The 27,731-nt window shown below is 42.9% G+C and overlaps 1 long non-coding RNA gene across 2 annotated transcripts in view; it reads right to left on the minus strand.

Annotated features, from left to right (window-relative positions):
* Positions 1-26,889, minus strand: part of LOC106545331 (uncharacterized) — a 64,090-nt gene extending 37,201 nt beyond the window's left edge. The window contains exons 1-2 of one of the 2 annotated variants that reach the window (XR_015695648.1): positions 26,795-26,889; positions 4,384-4,461 (exon numbers count right to left, since the gene is read on the minus strand). This is a non-coding gene — a long non-coding RNA (uncharacterized LOC106545331). The remainder of the gene's footprint in view (positions 1-4,383; positions 4,462-26,794) is intronic. The other variant, XR_015695649.1, reaches the window with a different exon arrangement.
* Between the last annotated feature and the right edge of the window lie 842 nt (positions 26,890-27,731).

The following is a 27,731-nucleotide window of genomic DNA, read 5'->3' on the forward strand; positions in this document are numbered from 1 at the left end:
TTCCCTGGTGGGATATGATTTTCATCCAGGAAGAGTATGCCTCAGAAACAAACACATCTTTGTTAGAGGCTTCTGAATAGAGGCTAGATTGCTACCCAACAGGGATGCTGGAACAGTTAATTTCTTGCCTCAATAGTAGTTTGACGTGACTATTTCTGAGATCCCATCTAATTCATGAAAAATATAATATCAAGCAATGGAACCATAACTGAACTGAAGCGAGAAGGTAGGAAAATACTTTATTATTTATTAAAGTTTTTTCAGCTCTTACATATACAAGTGGTCCGTGGTTTATATCCATGCATTTAACAACTGTTCAAACTTGTGAATGTGTTGAACAAGGAGGAGTTATGACTGTTCCCTGGAATTCCAGCCATTGCAAAATCCCAATGGTCATTTAATTACAATCTTGGTGCTTTGGTCACAATTACAACATTGCAACGTCACAGTCACATTATTGCAATTTGCAACCTTCCCTGCCCACTTACTACAAACATAGTCAATGTGGAAGCTGATAGGAAGTTGGGAATCAGAAGTCACAGTCATGTGAGGTTCTTGCTTAATGATCCATGCAGTCCTTGCTTAATGGAGGCAACTAGGATTACTAGAATTGCTGTAACTGAACAGCATGGTCATGTGACAAAAGGAGGGAAAAGTTTACCTGCAACTTTTATTTATATAATGTATATTTTTTCTTTTCAGAAGTTTAAGTCAGTGAGTGTACAACTTCCTCCTTCAAGATTTCTATGCAAGCCTTTTGTGAGGTTGGATTAGGAATAAAGATTGACCTTCAGTGACTCTCCATTGCTGGTAATCTTGAATCTTGAACGTGGGTCCCCCTGGGCCTAGTCCAGCAGCTTAACCACTATTGCATACTGGATATCTGGGTCATTCTAGCTTCTGAAATGATCTTTCCCTACCTTTCTCCTCTAAGCTTCCAGTTATGGACTGCAAAAATGCAGGCATCAAATAGCCGATTGAACATTTGACAAAAATGACAGAAATGGATATGCTGCCATCAAATATTCCCTATTCCCTATTATAAAGCAAAAGTATGACCATTAGAAAAGATATTATTGAGTCCATTAAGCTATGGAAGTATGAGAAAGAGATTCAGGCTTAACTCTGGCTTAATCATACAAAGTAAGAGAATGACTTTGGTAGGTTTTCAAGATTCTATTTCAATCAATAAAGGTATTTCTAGAAATCTTAATGGTTCCTGTTTCCTGAATTTTTCAGCTTGTGTGGCTTTTCAATGAGTGCTTTTTAGTGCCTGAAGAAGACTGAACATAAAATGAAATTTGGGTCCTCATTTTACCCAATTACCCTTAAGGAAGAATGGAGTCAACCTTGAGCTTGGTGAGATTTGAACTGCCAGATTGCAGGCAGCTGGCAGTCAGCAGAAGTAGCCTGCAGTACTGCACTCTAACCACTGTGTCACTATGACTCCTCAGCTCAGTTGTTTTCTTGCAGATTTTCATTACCCAAACTTCTGTGGATAATATCATCAGTGCTAGTCAATGAAATGAAATCTGACAACGAAATCTGTGTTTTTCTGATTCTCTCTGTGTGTTTAGCACAAATAAGTCTGAGTGTTCATGATTATTTAACTAAAGCAGTGTCATACCATTACTTTTGTTCCTACAAATGTTCAATCGGCTATTTTTGCTATTGTCACCTGATATCTAAAAGAGGAAAGACTGGTCCCATCGGGTATAATGCAGTACTGCAGGCTAACTCACTGCTCACTCTGGAAGTTCAATTTTAAGTGGTTCAAGATTGACTAGCCTTCCATCCTTCTGAGGTCAGTAAAATGAGAAGCCAGATTGTAAGGGCCAATATGCTGACTGTGTAAACTGCTTAGAAAGGGTTGTAAAGCACTGTGAAATGTATATAAGTCTAAGTGCTCTTGCTATAACTAGAAGTTCCCTTTTGGTTTTCTATTTTTCTACTTTTCTTCCACTATTTCTTTCTCTTTTTTTAATGATTAGTTTTCCAAACATTTGGTCCCATTGACAATACATTTGGAATCTGCATTGTTTTTGTAAACAGCTTTAGAACACAGGCTTCCAATCTATTCTAACTGTGAACAATACCTTCCAGACCATCTCCTGATATTACAAGGATGGGCTGAAATACCCTTGAACGGGCCAAAGCATAACAAAAGTATTTTGCAATAGTCTTGGACTTGGCAGCACATCTGCTGCAATTATGAGGAAATTGCACTTAACCACATGTTTTATAAGATTTTTTTTCAATTAACACAACTGTTTTGCATTTGTTTTTAAAATACTTTAAAACACTTCAACTGAAAGAGACAAAAGAAGCTAAGCAGATTATTTTTCGAAGCATATTGAAAGCTATGAACATTTGAACACTCAGGAATTCTTTATTAAACTGTCCATTTTGGTGATCATACTTGGATCCTACATCAGTTCATGGCACCTGTATATTCTGATATGTTGTCATAACCCTCAGAGCTATGTAAACAAGCAAGTCCTGTCGTGTTGCTGGTTGCCTGCACTAATCAGACACAGACAAAGTGATTTCTGAGGAAGTCAGGAATATGTACATGCATTTGCGGGTGGTGGTGGTGGTAATAAAGCTGAAAAAACATTTTTTTAAAAAAAACTTGAAGAGAATCTTAAACTTCAGCCTATCTTGTTATTTAACAATGACAATATGAAGGTGTTCTTTTCAAAATTGTCTTGATTCGGAATTAAAGCATCACAGCAAAACACGATAGGCTTTTTCAAATGTGCATGTAACAGAATGGATGTTGGTGAGAAGCTGACTTTGCCACACTGCACTGATGCTTCCTGGGTAGGAAGCTACTCCACATCTGCCTATCAAAAGAATATTGCACTAGTATGCAGTATAACATTATGAAGATGCTTCAGAACGTCTCTTACTATATTTTCTTCTACCTTTCTGGGATGAAAACAGATGGATAAATAAAATGCAATAGGAAAAGCAGGTACAGCTAATTATGATTTAAAATCATACGTGGTATAGCAAATACTTTTTATTTTATTCAGACCCATAGGAGGCGCTGCCATTAAACAACAAATTACCAAATATAGGCAGCACATCATCTATCTTGTTGATGAAAAAAATCAAATTGTATAGGTTTGGTAAGCCTCCATTAGAGAGTTGGCACTTTTTAAAGTACTCAAAAGCAAAAAAACAAAAAACAAAAAAAACAAAAGAGGAATGGCAAAAAGTCATTGATGTCATGGCATCACTATTCTCTGAAGTCTTTGGCCATAAAAAAAGATTTTGAAGAGCTAAAAAAATATTGCTACCATTTATTTTAAGGATATTGTGTTTATCACAATAGTGCTGAGATGTCAGGAATGAGGTTTAATGTGCTGCTAATATAGAAAGAAAAATGCCTACGCAAGTCTTGTAGGCCATGCTGATTGGGCATGACAAATAAGGCCATTTGATGATGAAGGCAAATCAATCTGGTTGAGATTCAGCTGGCACTTCCATTACATATTGTAAACCTTCATTCAAACCATGTTTTTTTTTAATCTTAACAAGTTTTTAATAATGTCCTTTCAGTACTCTTTTAATACAGTATAATTCTAAAATTTTGGATAAGCCTCTTTTATGAATACTGGCTTTTAATTCTATCATTGTTACTGACGTAAGCCACTACAAATCTTCTATAAGCCAATGTTTCTCAGCCTTGGAAACTTTAAGATGCGTAGCAAGATTTTTACATGCTCAAACATAGAAAGACTTACAAACACTTATCATGGACAAATGGTTGGTGAAGTTAATAGAATGGGTGGAGATAGTGAAATTGTCAGTGTTTATGAAAGAATTTAAGACATTTTATTTCTATGTGGAAACCATTTCTGGACTTTTTACAAGCAAATGAAAAAAAAATGAAAATTTAATTTTGAGATTTGATGATTAAAATTATATAGGATTATGGAAATGATCTTGACAAATATTAACCCTACAGTAGGAGTTGAGGAATGTTTTTTTACTTATATCTGTACTAAAGAAAGTTAGAAGTCATTTTTCCTATTTTTCCTTTTTTCTCTTTTGTTCTTTTATTTTCCCCTTTTAATCTTTCTTTTTTTAAATTTTAGTTATTTTCTCTTTTTTATCTGTTAACATTGTATATTAAAAAAACAATAAAATTGTTATAGCCGAGTAAGTCCTCGGACTTACGAATAACAGCTCGGCAGCAACCAGGTGCGCCTTAACCAATCAGGTGCGTCCTGCAAGTTGCCGGGCTGTCATACGCGCGGCTATTGGTTCTTCCGTCTGACAGCTCCATATAAAAAGCTGTCAGACGGAGGAAGGGTGCCGGTCTACTTATGTTCTTCATTCTTACCTGTAATAAAGCTGTTAACTTACGGTTACCTCAGACACCTCAGACTGGTTCTTCCGCGGATCTAACACTGGCGACGAGCTGGTGGGACCATGGGCTCTGAGCACGACCTACAGGGCAAGCAACGATTTTATTTTAGGCGCTTTAGACCGGACAATTTTCCGTGCCTCTAATCACCTCAGCCGCTTCACCTCAGCCGCGAACCGACATGGCCGGCATGCCCGCTTTCTCTCCTTTTGGGGCTGCCGGGGAGTCCTGGGCCGCATTTTTAGAGCAGTTCGAGTGCTTCCTAATTGCCAACAACCGGCAGGGCTACTCCCAAGCCAGGAAGTGTGGTTTTTTTTTAACTTCCTGCGGACCCGAAATGTTCGCGATGGCCCACGCCTTCGCAGCCCCGCGGGCTGTCTACGACCTCTCTTGGGAGGAACTAACGGAGGGGCTCCAAGCATATTATGCCCCCAACTCCGTCCCAAATTGCACGCCGATTTGCCTACCGCCGGCGAGTTCAGAAGCCATCTGAGTCAGTTAACCAGTTCCTCCAGGCGTTGCGAGCCGCCGCAGCTCAATGTGACTTCCCTGACCTAGAGGACAATTTAGCTGACCAATTCGTATGTGGTCTTAAGGACCTCTTCCTCAGGCGGTGGCTCCTCGGCAAGTCCAAGGTCACCCTCACGTATGCCATCGACGAAGCTAGGGCCACTGAGCTTGCTGATCTCTTCTCAGTAGAGATAGACCGCTACCTGCCTCAAGCAACCGCCTCAGCCACTATGCCTGCCTTGCCTGCTCTACCGGGTCCTGCCTCCACACCGCCGCTGCCATCATCATACATCACCAACCTCATCGATGAACTGGTTCCCCTGCCGGACCAGTTCTATGAGGCCCAGGTCGATCGACTGAGGGCCACCCCATGCCGGCCTCAGCCACAGCAGCCTTCCCTGCTCCGCGCTCCTACTGCTGCAGTTGCCTACCTCGGCTGCGGAGGCTCACATGCCCGGTCAGCCTGCCCCTTCAAGGCTGCCATCTGCCGCCGCTGCGGCAAGAAAGGCCACTTGGCGCAGGTCTGCCGGGCAACCCTGCCACCTCTGTCACAAGCTGACCAGCCTCCAGTCTATGGCCCTGCTACACCAGCCAAGAGCCAACCAGCCAGATGCGACGATTGCTACGCTCTGACGGATGATGTCCCTGCCACCCCTGCAGTGTCGGTCAACCTCGCCTCGGCGGGTATGCAGAAGATCTCCATCACAGTGACCATTGAAGGTTCCCCCTGCCTAATGGAGGTTGACTCGGGCTCCTCCCGGTCACTCCTCTCCTGAGCAACCTTCACCAAACTGTGCCCCCGGGTCTCGAAGTCCCAGCTTTCTCCCTCAGAGACCTTATTGAAAGACTACCAGGGGACTAACATTCCCACCCTGGGATGCTATGGGGTGCGGGTTTGCTATGGGAGCCACTGTGCAGTTTTCCAGGCCCTGGTAGTCCAGAAACCCCTCCCTTCTATTTTAGGCCTGGATTGGTTCACTCCCCTGGGTTTATCCCTGATAGGAGTGCATTCCGTGGTGGACACGCCCCCTGATGTGGCGGCTGCCCTTCGGGACTATGCTGACATTTTCAATGGTGAACTGGGCCAATACAAGGTCACCCTTATCTCCCTTAACTTGGACCTCCAGGTTGCCCCCATCTGGCTGAAGGCCCGCAGGGTGCCTTTTGTCTTGAGTCCTAAGGTTGACGCCGAACTCGCTAAACTGTTGGCACAAGGCGTCCTGGAGCCCGTTGACCATTCACGCTGGGAGACCCCCATAGTGATCCCCGTGAAGGCCGACGGGTCCATCAGGATCTGCGCCGACTACAAGTCAACGATCAACCTTGGCCTCCAGGCAAACCCCTATCCAGTCCCTGTCGTGCAGCACCTGCTCCACTCCTTGGGGCAGGGCTGCATTTTCTCCAAACTGGATATGGCACAGGCCTACCAGCAGCTCCCTGTGGATGACGATGCGGCGGCTGCCCAGACCATCGTCACCCACCGGGGGGCTTTCTGCTGTCACCGCCTCCAATTCGGTGTTTCCGTTGCCCCGGGGATCTTCCAGAGCCTCATGGAGCGCTTGCTCCATGGGCTCCCTGGCGCTGTCTCTTACTTTGATGATGTCCTGATCGCTGCAAACAGCCGCTCAGGACTCATCGAAGTTCTCCGGAAGGTCCTCGACCGTTTTAGGGGCGCGGATCTCAAATTGAAGCGCAGCAAGTGCTCTTTTGCTGTGCCCCAAGTGGAATTCCTGGGCTTCTTGATTGATGCCCAGGGCATCCACCCCACCCCCTCCAAAATCGCAGCCATTAGGAACGCTCCCCCCCCCTACCTCAAAGGCGCAGCTACAAGCGTTCCTCAGCCTTTTAAATTTTTACATGCTATTTCTCCCGCACAAGGCGTCACTAGCCAAGCCACTGCATCGGTTGCTCGACCGATCCATGGCCTGGCAATGGGGCAGCCGCGAAGCGCATGCGTTTGCGGCTGTCAAATCCCTGCTGACGTCAGAGGCAGTCTTAGTCCAGTATAGTGACAAGCTGCCCCTGACTTTGGCATGTGATGCCTCACCCGTGGGTTTGGGGGCGGTCCTGAGGCATGTCCTGCCCAACGGCTCAGAAGCCCCCATAGCTTTTTACTCCCGGACACTTTCCTCGGCCGAGAAGAACTACAGCCAGATAGACAAGGAGGCTCTGGCTGCGGTGTCTGGGGTTAAAAAGTTCCACGACTACCTATACGGTCGGCACTTTACACTCTACACTGACCACAAGCCTCTCCTTGTTCTTCTGGCCGGTGATAGGCCCTCCCCCCCATCCTGTCCCCCAGGATGACCCGCTGGACGGAGTTCTTAGCCGCGTATTCCTACGCGCTGTGCTACCATCCGGGCAAGCACCTAGGGCATGCTGATGCCCTTAGCCGCTGCCCTCTTCCCTGCTCTGACCCCCAGCCAGTCCCCTTCCTTTCTTTCCTCTCCATAGCTGAGCTGGACCTTCCCTTGACATCCACTGATGTGGCCTCCCACTCTCAAGCTGACCCTGTCCTTTCCCAAATAATGGCATGGGTCCTGAGTTGTTGGCCTACAGGGGGCGTCCCTCCAGACTGCCGCCCTTTTAAAACGCATTCAGTTGGAGCTGTCACTCCACTGCGGCTGCCTTCTCTGGGGCGACCGCGTGGTCATCCCATCGGCCCTACGCCACCAGGTCCTCCAGCGGCTCCATGCCGATCACCCCGGGGTCGTGCGCATGAAGGCGCTGGCCCGGAGCTATGTTTGGTGGCCCTGCCTAGACGCCGAGATCGAGGCTTGGGTCGGCCATTGCGTTCCATGCCAGGAGTCCCACCCATCTCCCCCCTCCTCCTCCTCCCGGGAGTGGGAGATGCCCCGCGGGCCCTGGTCCCGCCTTCACCTTGACTTTGCGGGTCCCTTCCATGGCCAGGTATTCCTGGTGGCTGTGGATGCCTACTCCCGCTGGGTGGAGCTTGTCCTCATGCACTCCACAACAGCTGAGAGTATGGTGCGGGCTCTGTGACATTTGTTCGCTACCCATGGGTTGCCGGACACAGTGGTGTCCAACAATGGCCCGCAATTCGCATCCGCAGTCTTCCAGTCATACCTGGCCACCCAAGGCATCCGCCACGCACCAGTCGCCCCTTACCATCTGGCCAGCAATGGCCGGGCGGAGAGGGCGGTCCGATCGGGCAAGGAGGCTTTGGGCCGCATGGACCGCGGCAACTGGCAGGCAAGGGTGGACGCTTACCTAATGGCTCAGCACTCCACACCTTGCCCACTCACATGGCAAAGCCCCACGGAGCTGCTGATGGGTCGTCGCCTGCGGACCACCCTGGATAGACTACACCCCCTCTATTCAGGAATTCAGCCTGGCAACCTGGGGCCTCCATGCCGTTCCTTCTTCCCCGGGGATTTGGTCTGGGCTCGAAATTACTCTGGGGACCCTCGGTGGCTGCCAGCCACCATCACTGAGGTAACCGGACCCGTCTCCTACAGGGTCCACCTATCCGATGGCAGCGAGTGGCGGCGCCACCTGGATCAATTAAGGCGCCGCCACCCCCCGGATGTTCCAGCTCAACGCGACACGCAGAGGCCGGCCAACGACGCCTCGCAACTGGCCCCGGATCCGCAACAGTTGCTGCACATTGCGCCTCCACTGGCCTTCCCAGATCCAGGCCAACCTGCCAGGGCTGCCGGGTCGATTCCGCCCCCGGACTGCCCTCTCTCCACCTCTCAACCCGAGCCCGCGTTACCCTTCTCCGCCCAGTTAGGCCTCTTACGCACAGGCCTTGCCCACCCCCAGGCCACCTACTTCGCCGCCATCCTCGACCGCGTCCCCTCCGCCCAGCCTACCTCCTCCTGGGGTGCCGCCTCCTCCGCTAGGCCGCTGCGGTGACGTCACCCAGAGCTCCACTCCCTGCAGGGAGGAGCTCTCACGGGGACATCCTTACTCTTCAGCGCCGCCTCTCCAACTGCGGCGTTCTGGCCGTGTCCACTGTCCCCCCTCCTACTTGCGCGACTACGCCTGCGCCGTCTCCGACGCATGCGCCTCGCTGGGGGGGAAGGAGTGTTATAGCCGAGTAAGTCCTCGGACTTACGAATGACAGCTTGGCAGCAGCCAGGCACACCTTAACCAATTAGGCACGTCCTGCAAGTTGCCGGGCTGTCATACACGCGGCTATTGGTTCTTCCGTCTGACAGCGCCATATAAAAAGCTGTCAGATGGAGGAAGGGTGCCGGTCTACTTATGTTCTTCGTTCTTGCCTGTAATAAAGCTGTTAACTTACGGTTACCTCAGACGCCTCAGACTGGTTCTTCCGCGGATCTAACAAAAATCATATTTAAAAAAAATGTGTGGACTTCAACTCCCAGAATTCCTCAATCAGAACTGAAGTCCAAACATCTTAAGGTTGTCAAGATTGAGAAACAATGATATAAGCAAAAGAACTCTAAATGTAATCAGAAAAAAATCAATATGATAACTAATATTTATGATGTTCATCCATCGTGTTCGAAGAGGTCCTTGACATCTATTATTAATATCTATCACTAACTAATGTTTAAGTTCATTATTGAATATATACAATCATTGATCATCAAGAATTATGGAACAATGAATTATGGATTTATATTATTTTAAATAAGGCATATGTTAGAATTTTTTTGTAACTCTTTTTCATTTCATTCATTTCAGCACTGCCAGAGAGTCTAAGATATTGTTCAGCACACCACAACATGTCAAATATAACCCCAGATGATTTATAAAAAATCTGCATCTTCTATAAAGCAGAGGAGCTAAATCTTCCTTTTTAATAAAAAGAGGAAGAGAAGGTATGATTGCTTTCTAGATCTAATTTACGTATTAGATTAATAATGGGCTCTCCAACAGCATCACTCAACCTTAAGATTCCTTTACTAAAGTTGAAATATATACAATAGGACATATAAGATTGTCCTATTTCCTAAGATTTCCTAGCATTGGTGTGACCATCCTATACCTCAGTGTTTCTCAACCACATTCCCATTAAGTATGCTGGTGGGAGAATTCCAGGAGCTGAGGTCCATCTATTTTAAAGTGGCTGATGTTGACAAAAGCTGCTATACATGACTGAGCTGGTCTCTATAAGCAATTTTTGACTAAATCTAAAAAAGACATAGCCAATCTGTACATAAGTTATATGATATTCCATGTATCCTCTCCTGAATTCCTTTCAACATTCTACAAAAGACTTCCAGCCAATTTAGTTTTGTAATTGAAAACATTTCATTTATCTATGTTTAATGTTAAAATCTTCCAACTTTTAAATTATGTAATTATTCAAATCAAATGTAAATTAAATCATTTTTTTAAAAAATTGCCCGCACTCCTTTTTGGTATAGGCCACAAGTATCAAGTTTGGTCGTGACAAACAAGGAATTGCCCAGATTACAAAACAGAACAATTTTCTAGAAGGCCTATTATAGTACTTACAATTATTCAAGATACAGTATTTACAATTACTCAAGAAACACCCTCCAACGATTACATTGCTATCACAATCTGAAGCCCTAGGATAGAATAACCCTCCCAAAAGCTTTTAGAAATGGCCCATGAGCCTCCGTAAAATTTGCTCCTAAAAGGATAGTTCTATCCTTTAAAAAAAAAAAAATCAGCAAGAAGAAAATATACAATACCTAGGGATTAACAATATTAGCTGTACACAATTAGTTTGATTTCATTTAACTTAGTTTTGAGCCAGCCTCAATACTACTTTATTCTATCTAGCTCATTTTATTTTATTTTTTGGAGTGTAGCCAGCCGCACAGCATTCAAAAGCTAAGGGCAGCTCCTAGTTGAATGAAAAACCACCCCTTTGACTAAGTTAGGCATTTGTGTTTGGCCCATTACTATTTGCTAATGGGTCCAAAACATCTCATGGGTTTGCATCAATAAGATATAATTCAAAAGCTAACATCTGCATTAGTTATTGCCTTTATCTATCTAACCCAATATTGACCTCATGGTCTCAGGCACAAGTCTTGCCACACCCAGAACTTAGCACAAACAAAGCAGATGCCCTCCATTAGGCTATGCTAACAAAGACGGGTGAAGTTTCATTTTTTAAAAATTGAAATTATCTTTATGTAGTGTTCAGTTGTCAGTTCCTAAGAAGATCCTGGCTTCAGCGTGGCATCAGGGCTGACGACTAGTCATTGAAAGATATTGTTTATGTATCACCCACATTATAAGAGTGAATAAATAAATTATTTGTATAAAAGCAGTGACATCACTTTAGAAAAAGAGAGGAATATCTAAAGAAACAAAATGTACTGAGGATTACAGGAGGAACAGAGACATTTTATGAACAGACCTATAACAATAAGGAAACTTTCTGAAGCCATAAAAAAAGTTTAAACTAGAAAAGATGCATGGATGGATTATAAGATTCTTATTATAAATGTTTTAATAATAAACTTTTACAAATTTGCCACACATGCTGAAGTCTATCCTACAGAGAGGTAAGATGCCAGAATTGGAAAGAGATCAATATAACATTAATACCCAAAGAGGATCACATTTTGACTTCAACAAGAAATTGTAGGCTGATATTATTACTAAATAACTTGTTCAGAATTATTCTAGCTGATAGACTGAAAATAATTTTTCAAGAATTTATTCTTGGTATGTGGGCTGTTACTTAAAAGACAATCAAAGGACGCACTAAAAAAGTGTTGAATATTTTAGAACAATTGGAGCAAATAATGGAAAAACAAGCCACATTAATCTTTTTAGATGCAGAGAAGGTTTTTGACAAGTTGAACTGGACATTTTTGTTCAAGGTTTGGAAGATAAGAATTTTCATGAGAATTTTATCAAATAGATGATTGATGTACAGAAGTAATGTACAGTTCACAGTCAGCACAAATAATTGTTAGTGGAGATCTAACAAAACTATGTGAAATACAAAAAGGAATAAGACAGGGATGCCCACTATCCCATTGTTGTTTATTTTGTTTCTTGAAAATTGAATAAATGTATAAGACAAGATGGGTGGAAAAGAAATTTATAAATTAAGGACTTTTTGCAAATGGCTTGGTGTTGAATTGAAATATTAATGAACAAATTAAAAATGTGTTGCATTAGCAGGTCCAAAAATTAATAAACAGAAGAAAAAGATGTTAACAAAAATATGGAAATAGAAGATCAAACAGAATTGATGAAAAAATGTGTTTTAACATTGAGGTATATATAGGTATCACTATGCAAATACGAATTGTATGTTATTTCAAAATAACTGTGTTAAGACATTGAGTGAAGCTAAAAAGATATATTAAGATGGGAGAAATAATCTGGTGAGATTAATCTCTTGCTTCGAATGAAGTTTTTTAATCCAAAGAATACCTGATTTGACTTGTGCACCATTTAAACTGTGACAGAAGGATATATCTTTATGCATTTATGGTATTACCTACTTATTTCATTTACTTATATAGATATAATACAAAGGAGAGAATCACTGAAGAATAAATATCTGTCTAAATCTTTGATTACTTGAAAATTCAATGGTTTGTATCTCATTTCCATATCACACATTTTTTCCATGACCCCTTACAAATAGAGACTTCTTTGGAATCACAAATCAGATAAGCTTTTGCAAAATATTGTCACTGAGACTTTATGCACTTATCAGATTTTCACAATAGCCAGGCACATAGAACAATTCAGCCATTGCTGTTTGAGATGAGTGGTTGAAAAAGCAATTCTCTGCAGGATGGACATTCCAGAAAGAAATTTACTATAGATTTACCAAATGATAAAGCCATCTTCTGATGACTTTCTTTTTAACTAAGTACTGCTTCATCTTCTGATCAAAATATTTTAAAAAATGACAAATAATTTTGATTGATTAAATTTCCTAGAGAGCCATATGATTGACTGTGCCATCAACAACATACCTGGAAAAGATATGCTATTGGCAGTATCTGTTAATATGAGTGTCCCACTGTGGCTCTGCTCATTTTTTTCTGGCAAAAAGTGCATGAATCTGCAAAAGGTATCAGGTTTCACAGCAAGGTAGCTTCAGTGTACAATATATGCAAAATCATTAAAGTAAGCTGTTGGAATCACTCTAAAGTAAAGCTGGAAATCCTACTAAAGGCATGGGAACGAAGCAGCAAAGCTCTTCACAGTGACTGTGACTAAAAAGTTAACAATGCTATTATAAGGATGGATTTAGGGTCTGCGATGAATTCATGATGGTTTATTTACTGTTAGTATTGTTTTTCAAGAAGCTTTGAGGTGTGTGAGTTCGTGTATAAAATAACAATGCCTGAATTAATTGGCTTTTCCTTCTTAATTCAAATTCAGCTGAGGTTGCATCTTATGCAAAGCTCTATGTTCAAGAAATGCATTGATATTTACGGTTGCCAACCCTTTTGAAAGCGATTGCCTCCTTTAAGAACCATAGCTGCAGACAAAGTTCAGCTAGCTGTAATGATTGTGTATCTAATAATATGAAAGTCTAGTTCCTGGCTTCTGCCAAATTCATTAAGTTGCTACATTCACCTCAGAGGCATAATGTTAGTAATACTATATGCATCAACAATACTGTTAGCAGCAAAGTCATTAAAGAAAACACCTTAAGAGAAATCAGTTTCCAACTTTGCCTTTGCTTTATTTATCAGATGTAGAAAGCTTCCATAAAGACATTGGGTGACACACAGCATTAACATCAACAATAATAAAAATAATAAAAGAATAATGATGATACACCTGCAAAAGAAAAGCATTCAAACTAACATGCAGAATCCTATAAAGAGCTCACCACCAACATAACCAAAACAGAGACTATAAAATACTGTCAAGGCCTGGGCTTTGTGGATCTCTAGTGATGTTGTTTCAGAGAGCAACACTGTGACACTTCCTAATAGGTGATTTTTTTAATATATGAAGCTTAGGGGATACTCACTCTGTCTGAACATATAGGGAATGCAGAAATATCAGACATCAATAGTCCTCAGATTGCATTGGAATTCTCCTGGCTTTCAGATAGCAAAATCAGTAGTGCAGCAGCTGAACTATTAAAGATATTGTGTTATATTACAATAATGCTAAGGGAGGTTTAATGTGCTGCTAGTACTATGTTCAAAGATCCACATGAAGTATTGTGTGATGGTTTAAAATATTAGATGTAAACCATGGAGACCCATTTGACCAAGCATTTCAAGGTTGGTTTGGGGCTAGTCCCTATGCCAAGAGTGGACTTCAAAGCTTTTAGCAAATACCTGCATCCAAAATGGGTGCATGGGAACTCCTGGGAGGGGAGGGGTGGGAGGGGCCAACCAGGAGTGGGATTTGGGGGTTCTCCAAACTGCACATAATCTTAGTTAGAGGTTCTCCCAAACCGCTGCAAACCCCCAGCAGCCCACCCCTGTTCCCATAGGGTTGTTCTGAATGTTTAAAATTAGGAGAGACCCTTATGTACTCTGACTTCCTTGAAGAGTTTACTGTTTGACTTGGACATCTTCCTTCACTCAAATTGGATCACGTGGTTGTGGTTTGAAAAAAAGATTAAGTCTTTTATGCCTTTTTGAATTTCTTCATCAAGGATGCAGACAGAAGATATCAAAATAAAACAATTGTTTTTGTTTTGCTTTTCCCTTTAGTAAGATTTTTTTAAAAAAAATTAATCTCTGCATTCTCCTAAATCATCAGGAATGAAGATCAAGTGACTAGGACATGAATAATTATCTGGATTATCTTGGCAAGGATGGAGAGGTTAAAAAAATAGTTTAGCATAGCTCATGTAGAAGAAAGAAGGCTTGTACCTAAGACAGTAGAGAAATTGTTCAAGGACAGTTCATATATCTAAAATATGACTCTTGGCAACTATGCCAAGGTCAATGAGAACTATAATGACCTGCCACAAAAATGGTGTTTTCATATGTTCATTTGAGCCAGCATCTCCCCCAACCCCGATTTCTCCACAATATTTCAGAGATAAACTCATCTTCAACTCCAGGATATAATCAACTCCTCCACTTCCTAAATATTTGGCATTTCCACAAAGATATTCACAAAGGTCTAAAAGCAAAATACACACATTGCATAGAGGACAAACTGTTCCTTAACTTGTAGAGTTGTGGGATTGATTTTGTTTAACAGCATTCCATACTTTAAGAAGAAATGCAGCTTGGTTTTATATGCTTATTTCCAGACCCAAATATGCTGATAGAAGCTTTCTTTTATTGTTTCCCTTTTCAACAGCTGCAATATTGTTAGTTAATGAAGTTCAAACTGTTCAAATGATCATTTTCCAATTCAATTTTATATTTTGAGACCCAACTATGCTCCTTTCAAACATTTATCTTATACAGCACTTCAAGGTATTAATCAAATAACTGAATTTGCCATTTATTGTGTCAGTTCTCACAGTCTAATACCACCCTATCTATAAAACAATATACGTTTTCCTTCTCCTGTCATTTCAGAAAAAAGGAAACCATTCCTTTAAATTTCAATTTTGCTACATTGCAGACTTTCATCCTTAAAGAATATACAGCTGTTGTTTAATAGCCAATGGAAGAATCCATTTTGCACTCGATGAAATTTTTGCCATGACCCATGGTGCTTTTTATCAGTTTATTTATTTATTAATTTACTAGATTGCTACCTTTTTGAAGTGTCTTAGTGGCTTATAAAAGGTGTTTCATAGATCTCTGAAAATAATATGGCTTTGCTTCAGCAAAATGGAAATTTGAAGGAACATTGTGCTCCTTGATGTGAGATCTGCGCCCATCATTTTGGTCTTCTGTAGTGCCTTAAAACCTGACTCCTCAACCTAGAACAACACTGAAAACATGTTTCCTCCAGCTATTTCAAGTGCTAGTCAAGTAACATGAAGTAAAAATACATGGTCATTTCATGGTCCTCAAAAGGAAAAAGGCTATATTGCTTTATGAAGCAGCTATGAAGAACAATTGCATATCCCAACCATCAATGCTATGAAGTAAATAGTTAGTTAGTTAGTTAGTTAGTTAGTTAGTTAGTTAGTTAATTGCTAGCTAGCAAGCAAGCAGACTCAAAGGTTTTATACTCCAACTTGATCAAATCAAATTGTATTAAATTCTTTATTAGGACCACTGATCCAAATATTATATATTTGGACACAGGCATTACACAACACAAAAAAAGAAAGATTAAACTAAATATAGAAAACAGCAAAGGGCAATTTCCAAACTTGGAATAACATCATCAAGTAGCCTTTAGATGCTCATCTTATAGTTATTATTAAGAAGTATTGCTTGTCTGTATAAACTGACCTCTTTTATGCTTGCCCAGAAAGGTCCATTTGTTTAGGCAGCTATTTTATTTTATTTTATTTTTATTGCAACTTTTGGCCATCTGTTTTGATTACTTTAATATGTGTGTGTTACATACTAAATATGTTGCAACATCCTCTCTTTATATTCACTCGGTAAAAACAGCATTCAGACAGAGGCTTGATTAGAAAACATTAGAAAATATTAATGTCTTAGCACTCTTTGAAAAAAATATTCCATATTTCAGCTCAAACTGCAATAAAAATGATATATAGAGATACATGCTTCTGAGATTAAGATCTTGCAAAAATATGTCCAATGCCTGTGCAGGGGCTTGGACTAGAAGACCTCCAAGGTCCCTTCCAAGTCTTCTATTCTGTTATTCCACAAATAGGAATTACTAATCAACAAAAGCAAGAACAGAGAAACTTGCAGTATTGCATCATAAAAACAGCAAGTAGAGATCACTTCAACAGCTTGGCATCTTGTAATTTGTGTCCTGCCCTTCTCTTAAAAATAAACATACAGGTACTGAGATTATGCAGTGCTGTTGGTATTAATCATTCATCTTTTCTCTACTTTTGAAAGTACAAATTTCTTCAAATATGATTTAGAAGTACAAACAAATAGGGGATATAAACAAGCCCACATCCCCATCTTTTATAACCATTTACTGGCAGGCAATGAAAATTTTTTTATATATCAGATCCATTTTGTGGATTTGTAGTGCCTGCAGAAGAACACGAGCTTTGAATTATCTTTGCTTTATATCCTATTAATTAGCAGTAGGGGATATATGGAATTTTGAGGTCTGGAGCAAAGAATCAAGTTTCTCCCTTTTTACCCTGAGATACTTATTCATGTCTTATGGTTACAGGGCCATAAATATGTTCCTAGTGTTATCTTGTAACATGAACCCTTGTAATAGCTTTAAGGTGAAGATCCTTTTGTTTTGAACAGGTGTAGGTTTTGTGCGTTATTTCTTAGACATTCTTTTGGTGAATTTTTCTGTTGGTTATTAATTACTGATTCTTTTGCTTTACTTGGCATTACTATTAAAACATAGAATAATAGAGTTGGAAGGGACCTTGGAGATCTTCTAGTCCAATGCCCTACTCAGGCAAGAGCCTCTATACCATTTTAGACAAATAGCTGCCAATGTCTTCTTGAAAACTTCCACCCACAACTTTTAGAGGTAAGCCATTCCACTGATTAATTGTTCTCACTATCAGGAAATGTCTTCTTAATTGTAGGCTAGATATCTCTTTAATAACCTTCCACCCCTTACTTCTTATCCTGCCTTCAGGTGCTTTGCAGGCTAGGTCAAAACCTCTTCCCTGTGACAGCCACTGACAGCCCTAGTCCTCTTTGTTAAATTAGACAAAACTGCCATCATTCCCTCAACCAGTCATCATATGGTTTAGCCTCCAGACCCCTTATTATCTTTGTTCCTCTTCTCTGCACTTTTTCTAGGGTCTCAACATCTTTGTATGTATGTGTGTGTCATGGTGACAAGCACTTGATATAGTACTCCAAGCGTGGTCTCACCAGTGCAGTATAAAGTGGTATTATCATTTCATGTGACCTCAAAGTATCTCTTTGCTGATGCAATCTAGAACTGCACTAGCTTTTTTTGGCAGCTTCAGCACACTACTAGCTCATAATCAAGTGATATTCTAAGCCACATGATATTTACTTAATTTAATTCTAACCTGAGACTTTTTAGTTTAAATATTTAGTTTTTCAAATAAAGCTATACATGAAACGACTGTATGAAAAGGGTTCTAAAGCTTATCCTGAGAAATTTTCAGAAGAGGTAACATTTTGAATTTCTCTTTGTCTCACATTGGCTCTCTGGTTCTTTTAAATGTATTGGATGGCAAATACCATTGCAACTTTCTGGTGCAATGGATTAAGGGAGACTGACTGTGAGAGAATATCTTTTCTGTTTTCATTGGTAATTGCCATAAAGCAAATATTTGGACACCAACCATTCATCTGGAAATACTTGTGTGTCAGAAACATGCTAAGATACAAACCATAAACACAAAGAAAACCAACTCATGAAACCAAACTGTTGCTGTCATCTAAGACGCAATCTAAGAGGCACAGATTTTATCTGATTGTTCTAATGCCTCTTGCCTACTTTGCCTGCTTTGGAAGGTGCAGGAACTATGCCAAACAATATTTCAGGGAATATGTGAGCCTGCAGATGCTTTCCATTCCCAGAATGGCCAAGATAAAGATATCTCAGAATCTGCTACAGCTTAAATGTACAAAACTATCTATGATGTATCAGAAAAGATGGCAAAGTAGCACTGTGCATTCCATGCATCTATTTTTTTTCCTAAAATATAAATGGAGATATCTTTGTGTGCATATATGTGTGCACAAAGACAAAAAGTTCCCAATACATAAATTTTTCAGAATAATCCAGCACATCAGGAAGGCTCCAGGCTGGAGAACTGGTTTAGGATTTTTCACAATTCATGCTGAAAGCTTTCCAGCTATGTTTTAGTTCATATGTCTCTTAGATTTACCAACTGACTCACAATCCATTTAAGTCAAAAAACTTGGAACCAAATGCAATGGCACAAAATCACTTATAGATCAAAACTAAATTTCAACACTTCCCTTTGAGAGGCAGGCTGCAATTCTAAATATAGTACATTAGGAACAGCTTTTTCCTGTGTCTGTTAACAAAGAAGTTAGCTTAATTTATGCAGATTAAAGTTTTTATATGCCCTTCTTCCAAATGATAAATCATGCAAGTATAATCTAGAAAAGGTAATATACTGTATGTCTAAATATGTTCTAGTTAGATTTGTAATTTATTGTTAATCTGGCATATTTTTATAGTTTTTAGTCCTATCTTTATTACTTTTATAAATAACTCATGGTAATGAACATACATAATACTCATGAATGAAGGCAAATATATGTATCCCAGGATAATGCTGCAGGCTCCAACCTGGGACCTGGGACTGTTTTGGAGCCCATCCACTTCTCTCTCACCAGAATGTGTCTATGCATGGTATTTATGTGGGCTTGTGTGGCTTTTTAATTGTTCATTGGGGTGTTGTCAGCCTCTGCCTTGCTGCTGCTTCGGCTGCCATTGAAATGGGGAGGGGGGCATGGTATTTGGGAAAGGAATCATTATGTGCTGGAGGAATATTCTAGACGCTGTCCTGACCATCTCATTGTGCATATGGAGGAAGGGAGTTTCCCGCCAAGGTTAACTGTCCAGCATTCCATCCTGATGATGTTTTTTGAAGATATCTCCCACCTGACAGTTGGGTGAATTATAATTGGACTATAGACTGGGTGCCAAGGAGAGGGGATTGACCTATACATGATATTCTTTGCTTTCGCGCCTAATTAACCAGACTCAGCTTAGCTTTGCTACTATTCGTTTGTAATTAGTAAAAGTACACTTAATTTCAAACAAATGGAGTTGAGTGGTTTCTTTCCTGATTATTAAATGAAGCAGCATCTGAGAATAAGCTGAGTCTGACCTTGCACCCAACCTGGAGCGAACAACTTCTGAGGGGGGTGCCCTCACAGAAGGAAAAGAAAAATGTCTTTATATGAAAGCGACCAGGAAGAAGAAATGGGTGCAACGGCAGCACCATCTTTAACAGAAATGCTGGCCGACCTCAGAGTGGAGGAACCTGCTGTTCGACCCAGGTGGACTTGGGGTGTGGGACAGAAAGAGGAACCTGAGGAATTACTAACTGGAGTCATGAGAAGGAGACCAAGAAAACCAGCTGCTGACTGGAGTGGCTCTAGGGAGGAAGACTACAAAATGTCCCAAGCCATGAGACTCCTCGAAGAGGCATGGAGTGAACGCCGGGTTTGAGAGAGTGCTGTGGAAAGGGAACCAGCAGAGGAACTGGAAAAAAGGTACCCGTTGCATAGCTTAAGGGAGACTGGAGGGGCCGAAGGGGGGTGTGCACAAGAAAACCCAGCACCGACCTCTCCCCCTGCGGCTAGAGACATTCCAAGAGCAGGGGGGCAGACGACGCTGGATGGCTAAGGTCCCACCCTTAAGCGTAAAGTATGATGGAGAACCCAGCAGTCTGGGGTTGTTTATTATTCAGGTCTGGAATTATATGCAAATATATGGGCCTGATTTGGACTCTGATGAATCTAAAGTGAGAATAGTGTTAATGGCCCTAGAGAAGAAAGCAGCTGACTGGATGGTCGGATTACATAATAGTAACTCCCCTCTCCTGAGGAATTTTGATGACTTTATGGCAGCAATGAGGAGAAGGTTTGACAACCCCCGCACCGAGTGTCGAGCTAGGCTCAAATTTACGATCTCAGACAGGGAAAAAAAATTGTGTCTGAATATGTGCAGGAATTCCAGGAGTTGTTGGCCTATATGAGGGGATGGTCTGAAGAAGCAGATGGATCGATTCTCAGATGGCTTGAATAAAGATGTTTACCAGCAATGCATAAACAGACGCATTCCCCGCTGCTTGGATCCTTGGTATGAGAATGCTGCAGATATCAAGCTTGATTTAACCAGGCTTCGTTGCATGGAAGAGGGAGAAGTTGGGAAATCCACCCCTAAAAAACACCTCCCAAAAAGGTGAAAAAGGGGGTAGGGGAGGTTTTGCAGGCAAGCCCAAGCCCTCCGCTTGTTTCCGCTGTGGAAAGGAGGGGCATTGTGCTGTGAATTGCCGGTCAAGCTGACTCACTCTGCTCCACCCCCCCAGAGGGAGAGGAAACCTGAGAAGACTACAAGCAAGAGAAAGGAAACCGCCTTGGCTGGGGAAGAAACTTCTCGACGCTTTGAGCCGGAGGAGGGGGGAAAGGAAGTCCCAGTTCATCTGACGATAGTGACTATGAAGATGGTGATCGCTGGGTAAGTTCCCGCTCTGGCCCCATGCTTATTCCTGTTGAGCTTAGAGTGCCCTCTTCTGGTACAAAAGAAAAACTTATGGCTCTTTTAGATTCTGGTTACTCCCGTTGCATGATAAGCCCTGAAATGGTTGAAAAGCTGGGCTTGAAACTAAAAGCTTTAAAAATCCCTATTGCTGTTTGCCAAATAGATGGCTCTATTACGGGGGGCGGTCCTGCTAATTTTTCTACTGAACCCATCGAGATGTGGATGGGTGCCCACCAAGACACAATAACTCTGCCTTGCTGCTGCTTCGGCTGCCATTGAAACAGGGAGGGGGGCATGGTATTTGGGAGGGGAAATAATTATGTGCTGGAGGAATATTCTAGATGCTGTCCTGACCATCTCATTGCGCATGTGGAGGAAGGGAGTTTCCCGCCAAGGTTAACTGTCCAGCATTCCACCCTGATAATGTTTTTTGAAGATATCTCCCACCTGACAGTTGGGTGAATTATAATTGGACTATGGACTGGGGTGCCAAGGGGAGGGGATTGACCTATACATGATATTCTTTGCTTTCGCGCCTAATTAACCAGACTCAGCTTAGCTTTGCTACTATTCGTTTGTAATTAGTAAAAGTACACTTAATTTCAAACAAATGGAGTTGAGTGGTTTCTTTCCTGATTATTAAATGAAGCAGCACCTGACAGGTGTTGATGGCCAATTATTCAGTTGTTGGCTGTTGTTTCCTTGTGCTGCCAAGTTCTCAACTCCTAAGTACCTTAGAAACTGGTAAATCAACATTTCTGTTGACTGACAAGGGGCCCATTTCCCAGGTTTCAATCAATACCCTGGCTCAGCCAAAATCTTAGCAATGCAAAATTAAATGTTTGTCCTTGTTTACTGTAATATGAGGCTATCAATGAGTTCAGGTCTCCTTGATTGACTGTTTGCTTATGTTCTTGCAATCTGGTAATTAGTTCATCCCTGTCTGTCCTACATAGGGATAGAGGCAATCTACGTGGGGATCTGGTAGATACTGGTTCCAATTGTGGTCATAAGTTGAGGACTACCTGTATATCTGGAATGTTCTAAAGATGGTAGGGTGTTGCCCTTAACATGAGCAAATGACATCCTTTACTTATAGGATTGAGACAGAATCCAGCCTTTTTGGATCTTCAACCTCTAACCTGATGTGAGGACTAGAAATCTTTTATCTCCATAATAGCAACACCCATTCCAAGTCAGAGGTTATCACCTATCTTCTTCCTCAAACTTTAAACTTAGGCAAATGCTGATAAAAAGGTTTTACAAGACAGGTATTAAGAAGGATTGATAGAGAAACTGGGTGTTGGACTGCATAGGGCTCCAAAAAGGGCCTTCGTTAAATAAATTAAATAAATACTTAAATAAACTGGGTACAGATTGAATTGGAACCATATGCTCTCAGACCGATCCACCAATTTTGCTTCTCTAAAAAATTATTTGTTTTCTCAGTACTTCTCTTCTAGTTTGCCAGATATTTTTAGCTCTGTGATAGTGGGAAGGAAAATAATCCTTAGAACATGGAATAATGGAGCAGGAAGGAATCTTGGAGGTCTTCTAGTCCAACCTCCTGCTCAAGGTGCTTAAGGTGCTCTGCTTAAGGTGACCAGATTTTCAGATTGGTAAAGAGGGACACCATTGACCGGGGGCGGGAGGGGACTTGATTAAAATTTTTATATTTTGTCAAAAAGTAACAAAAGGCAATTATATGACCCCAGGACACTGAAAGATTCATAAATATGAATCTGTTGGCAAACATCAAAATTTTGATCAATTGACCATGAGGATGCTTCAACAGTCGTTAAGTGTGAAAAATGGTCGCTAAGTGTGAAAAATGGTCATCAGTCACTTTTTTCAATGCCATTGTAACTTTGGTCACTAAATGAACTGTTTGAAAGCTAAAGCTAGCTTGCATTATGCTAGCTTACATTTTCAAGAGAGAGAAGCTAAACTTATTATAATTGAAATAGAAATGAGTAGAGTAGAGTAGAGTAGAGTAGAGTAGAGTAGAGTAGAGTAGAGTAGGAGTAGGAGTAGGAGTAGGAGTAGGAGTAGTTTATTAGCCAATTTGTCTTCGGTGTACATAAAAAAAATAAAATGGAATACAGTCATCAAGAATCATAAGCTACAGCACTTAGTGATAGTCTCTCTCTCTCTCTCTCTCTCTCTCACACACACACACACAAACACACACACGCACACATTCCTCTAGATTCAATGGGACTCTTAGAAAATCCCCCCTCCTGTGCACACACTCCCTCTTTCTCTCTCTCTTTTCCCTCCTCTGGATTCAATGGGGTTTAGGAAATCCCCCCTCCTCACACACTCCCTCTTTCTCTCTCTCTCTTTCCTCCTCTGGATTCAATGGGGTTTAGGAAATCCCCCCTCCTCACACACTCCCACTTTCTCTCTCTCTTCCCTCTTCTGGATTCAATGGGGTTTAGGAAATCCCCTCTCCTCACACACTCCCTCTTTCTCTCTCTCTCTCTCTTCCCTCCTTTGGATTCAATGGGGTTTAGGAAATCCCCCCTCCTCACACACTCCCTCTTTCTCTCTCTCTTCCCACCTCTGGATTCAATGAGGTTTAGGAAATCCCCTCTCCTCACACACTCCCTCTTTCTCTCTCTCTCTCTTCCCTCCTTTGGATTCAATGGGGTTTAGGAAATCCCCCCTCCTCACACACTCCCTCTTTCTCTCTCTCTTCCCACCTCTGGATTCAATGGGGTTTAGGAAATCCCCCTTCCTCACACACTCCCTCTTTCTCTCTCTCTCTCTTCCCTCCTTTGGATTCAATGGGGTTTAGGAGATCCATCCTCTTCACACACTCCCTCTTTCTCTCTCTCTTCCCACCTCTGGATTCAATGAGGTTTAGGAAATCCCCTCTCCTCACACACTCCCTCTTTCTCTCTCTCTTCCCTCCTCTGGATTCAATGGGGTTTAGGAAATCCCCCCTCCTCACACACTCCCTCTTTCTCTCTCTCTCTCTCTCTTCCCTCCTCTGGATTCAATGGGGTTTAGGAAATCCCCCTTCATCACACACTCCCTCTTTCTCTCTCTCTTCCCTCCCCTGGATTCAATGGGGTTTAGGAAATCCCCCCTCCTCACATACTCCCTCTTTCTCTCTCTCTCTCTTCCCACCTCTGGATTCAATGGGGTTTAGGAAATCGCCCTTCCTCACACACTCCCTCTTTCTCTCTCTCTTCCCTCCTCTGGATTCAATGGGGTTTAGGAAATCCCCCCTCCTCACACACTCCCTCTTTCTCTCTCTCTTCCCTCCTCTGGATTCAATGGGGTTTAGGAAATCCCCCCTCCTCATACACTCCCTCTTTCTCTCTCTCTCTCTTCCCTCCTTTGGATTCAATGGGGTTTAGGAAATCCCCCCTCCTCACACACTCCCTCTTTCTCTCTCTCTTCCCACCTCTGGATTCAATGAGGTTTAGGAAATCCCCTCTCCTCACACACTCCCTCTTTCTCTCTCTCTCTCTTCCCTCCTTTGGATTCAATGGGGTTTAGGAAATCCCCCCTCCTCACACACTCCCTCTTTCTCTCTCTCTTCCCACCTCTGGATTCAATGGGGTTTAGGAAATCCCCCTTCCTCACACACTCCCTCTTTCTCTCTCTCTCTCTTCCCTCCTTTGGATTCAATGGGGTTTAGGAGATCCATCCTCTTCACACACTCCCTCTTTCTCTCTCTCTTCCCACCTCTGGATTCAATGAGGTTTAGGAAATCCCCTCTCCTCACACACTCCCTCTTTCTCTCTCTCTCTTCCCTCCTCTGGATTCAATGGGGTTTAGGAAATCCCCCCTCCTCACACACTCCCTCTTTCTCTCTCTCTCTCTCTCTTCCCTCCTCTGGATTCAATGGGGTTTAGGAAATCCCCCTTCATCACACACTCCCTCTTTCTCTCTCTCTTCCCTCCCCTGGATTCAATGGGGTTTAGGAAATCCCCCCTCCTCACATACTCCCTCTTTCTCTCTCTCTCTCTTCCCACCTCTGGATTCAATGGGGTTTAGGAAATCGCCCTTCCTCACACACTCCCTCTTTCTCTCTCTCTTCCCTCCTCTGGATTCAATGGGGTTTAGGAAATCCCCCCTCCTCACACACTCCCTCTTTCTCTCTCTCTTCCCTCCTCTGGATTCAATGGGGTTTAGGAAATCCCCCCTCCTCATACACTCCCTCTCTCTCTTCCCCCCTCTGGATAAAATAGGGTTTAGGAAATCCCCTCTCCCCACACACTCCCTCTTTCTCTCTCTCTTCCCTCCTCTGGATTCAATGGGGTTTAGGAAATCCCCCCTCCCCACACACTCCCTCTTTCTCTCTCTCTCTTCCCTCCTCTGGATTCAATGGGGTTTAGGAAATGCCCCCTCCTCACACACTCCCTCTTTCTCTCTCTCTTCCCTCCTCTGGATTCAATGGGGTTTAGGAAATGCCCCCTCCTCACACACTCCCTCTTTCTCTCTCTCTTCCCTCCTCTGGATTCAATGGGGTTTAGGAAATGCCCCCTCCTCACACACTCCCTCTTTCTCTCTCTCTCTTCCCTCCTCTGGATTCAATGGGGTTTAGGAAATCCCCCCTCCTCACACACTCCCTCTTTCTCTCTCTCTTCCCTCCTCTGGATTCAATGGGGTTTAGGAAATCCCCCCTCCTCATACACTCCCTCTCTCTCTTCCCCCCTCTGGATAAAATAGGGTTTAGGAAATCCCCTCTCCCCACACACTCCCTCTTTCTCTCTCTCTTCCCTCCTCTGGATTCAATGGGGTTTAGGAAATCCCCCCTCCCCACACACTCCCTCTTTCTCTCTCTCTCTTCCCTCCTCTGGATTCAATGGGGTTTAGGAAATGCCCCCTCCTCACACACTCCCTCTTTCTCTCTCTCTTCCCTCCTCTGGATTCAATGGGGTTTAGGAAATGCCCCCTCCTCACACACTCCCTCTTTCTCTCTCTCTTCCCTCCTCTGGATTCAATGGGGTTTAGGAAATGCCCCCTCCTCACACACTCCCTCTTTCTCTCTCTCTCTTCCCTCCTCTGGATTCAATGGGGTTTAGGAAATCCCCCCTCCTTGCACACTTCCTCTCTCTCTCTCTCTCTCTTCCCTCCTCTGGATTCAATGGGGTTTAGGAAATTCCCCCCTCCTCACACACTCCCTCTTTCTCTCTCTTCCCTCTTCTGGATTCAATGGGGTTTAGGAAATTCCCCCTCCTCACACACTCCCTCTCTCTCTCTCTCTCTTCCCTCTTCTGGATTCAATGGGGTTTAGGAAATCCCCCCTCCTCACACACTCCCTCTCTCTCTCTCTCTCTCTTCCCTCCTCTGGATTCAATGGGGTTTAGGAAATCCCCCCTCCTCACAAACTCCCTCTCTCTCTCTCTCTTTCCTCCTCTGGATTCAATGGGGTTTAGGAAATCCCCCCTCCTCACACACTCCCTCTTTCTCTCTCTCTCTCTCTCTCTCTCTTCCCTCCTCTGGATTCAATGGGGTTTAGGAAATCCCCCCTCCTCACACACTCCCTCTTTCTCTCTCTCTCTCTCTCTCTCTCTCTCTCTTCCCTCCTCTGGATTCAATGGGGTTTAGGAAATCCCCCCTCCTCACACACTCCCTCTTTCTCTCCCTCTCTCTCTCTCTCTTCCCTCCTCTGGATTCAATGGGGTTTAGGAAATCCCCCCTCCTCACATAGTCCTTCAGCCTCTTTCTCTCCTCTTTCTGGATTTGCTCCGAAGTTTTTAAAATTACCTCTTCTGTAGAGACCAGGTTATCAGCCACGTGAGACGCAAGCTATGGTTCTATCAGTAATCCCCTCCTCAAACAACAACACGGAGAAGCAGCAGTCTGGGGAGGGGGAGGGGGAGGGGCTGAGCTTGGACAGCCTCAGAGGCAGCTGCTAGCTAGCTCTGAGTGAGAGAGGAAGAGAGAGGGGGAGGGAGGGGCTGCTCAAAGCAACAGAAAAAGAAAAAATCCACGAGGGAAGTCTGCGGTCTCCACATGGAGTAAGTCTTCTCCTCCCTCAGCCATTGGCAACAGCTCCCAGGGACGCACGGGCAGGAATGCGCTTGTCTTGAAGAAGAATATACGCTCCCAGTTGCTAGGAGAGCCTCAGCGGCTGGAGGCTTTTTTGTAACTTTAAAAAAAATCGGGAGTTTTTTTTTAAAAAAACGGGACGCAGGAAAAATTGTGAAAAAGCGTGACTATCCTGCCAAAAGTGGGCCATCTGGTCACCTTATCTATACTAGGGGTATCAAACTCACATCATCATTGCGGCATCATATGACATATCAGGACTTTTTTCCCCTTCGCTAAATTGGGCCTGGACATGGCCAGCATGTGATGCATCTGGCCCAGGGCCAGGAGTTTGACAGCTCTGCTCAAATGGCTGTCCAGTCTCTTCTTAAGTGATGGCATACCCACCCAAACCACTCTACTGGTTAATTGTCACTGTTCGGGCATTTCTCCTTAGTTCTAGGTTGCCTCTCTCCTTGTTTAATTTCCATCCATTGTTTCTTGTCTTGCCTTCATTCACAGATGACCATGCCAGCTCAGTAAATATTTTGAATATACCTTGATTTTAATAAAAATACCAGAGATGCTGGTACTGTTTCTGACCAAACTATACTATGGTTATGGTGTTGTAAGTTAGGGGAACAGCTTTACCTAAAATCAGTGTTCTTATGCA

This window comes from Thamnophis sirtalis, unplaced genomic scaffold, assembly GCF_051295495.1.
Source record: "Thamnophis sirtalis isolate CommonGarterSnake01/CBP01778 unplaced genomic scaffold, rThaSir2_p1.2 scaffold_2, whole genome shotgun sequence".
Classification (NCBI taxonomy): Eukaryota; Metazoa; Chordata; class Lepidosauria; order Squamata; family Natricidae; genus Thamnophis; species Thamnophis sirtalis.